General features: G+C 45.0%; 1 protein-coding gene across 1 annotated transcript in view; it reads right to left on the reverse strand.

Moving 5' to 3' along the window:
- The window catches only part of LOC102439025 (cytoskeleton-associated protein 2-like), a 26813-nt gene that overhangs the window by 8393 nt on the left and 17339 nt on the right, over positions 1-1081 (reverse strand).

Here is a 1081-nt window from a genome sequence, read left to right on the forward strand (position 1 = left end):
ACCAAAAGAGGTTAGATAACTTTCTGAAGTTGAACAGTGATTTAGTGGCAGAGCCTCTGGATTGGCCTCCAAACCTCCTAACAGTATAGTCTGGAGCCTTTTCCTCTCTCTGTACATGCTGAGCTTAAGCAAGCTCCTCGAAGATTCCCGAGCTTGGCTTCTAAAAATAGACTATAGCAGGCAGAGGGTATTCTAGACTATCTATAAAGTTTTTTGTTTTGTTTTGTTTTTAAATATATTTTATTGATTTTTTTTTTCAGAGAGGAAGAGAGAGGGATAGAGAGTTAGAAACATCGATGAGAGAGAAACATCAATCAGCTGCCTCCTGCACACCCCCTACTGGGGATGTGCCCACAACCAAGGCACATGCCCTTGACTGGAATTGAACCTGGGACCCTTCAGTCCGCAAGCCGATGCTCTATCCACTGAGCCAAACCGGTCAGGGCTAAAGTTTTATTAGCAACAACATGACTCAAAGAAAAACTGAGTCAGCGTCTCAACTTTCCAGTTCTAAGAGCAAGTGTAGAAGATATGACTGTGTGGTCCTTATCCTCTCTAAGCCTCAGTTTCCTCATCAGCAAAATTAGAGCAATAATAGCACCTGCCCTGACATGATACCTGTTTTTCTCTTTAGGCAGTTGTGGTAGCTGGTATTATTATTCCAACCATTTGCTGAGCTTCTCATCTCTGCCCATTGCATTGAGACTGGCAGTGCCTCTCTGGGAAGGGAGGGGGGAGGGCACCTCATTGCCCGTTTGGTGTCAGCCTAGGTCTGTGGTCGGCAAACTGCGGCTCACGAGCCACATGCGGCTCTTTGACCCCTTGAGTGTGGCTCTTCCACGAAATACCACGTGCGGGCTCGCATACAGTGCGATTGAAACTTCGTGGCCCATGTGCAGAAGTCGGTTTCCGGCCTGGGCGAGTCTATTTTGAAGAAGTACTGTTGATATTTGGCTCTGGTGGGGTAATGAGTTTGCCAACCACTGACCTAGTCGGCAAACTCATTACTCAACACACAAAATATCAACATTCCACCCATTAAATTTTCTTTTAAAACCAAATTTTTTAAACTTAAATATAT

The sequence above is a fragment of the Myotis lucifugus genome, unplaced genomic scaffold, assembly GCF_000147115.1.
Source record: "Myotis lucifugus unplaced genomic scaffold, Myoluc2.0 scaffold_131, whole genome shotgun sequence".
In the NCBI taxonomy this organism is placed as follows: domain Eukaryota; kingdom Metazoa; phylum Chordata; class Mammalia; order Chiroptera; family Vespertilionidae; genus Myotis; species Myotis lucifugus.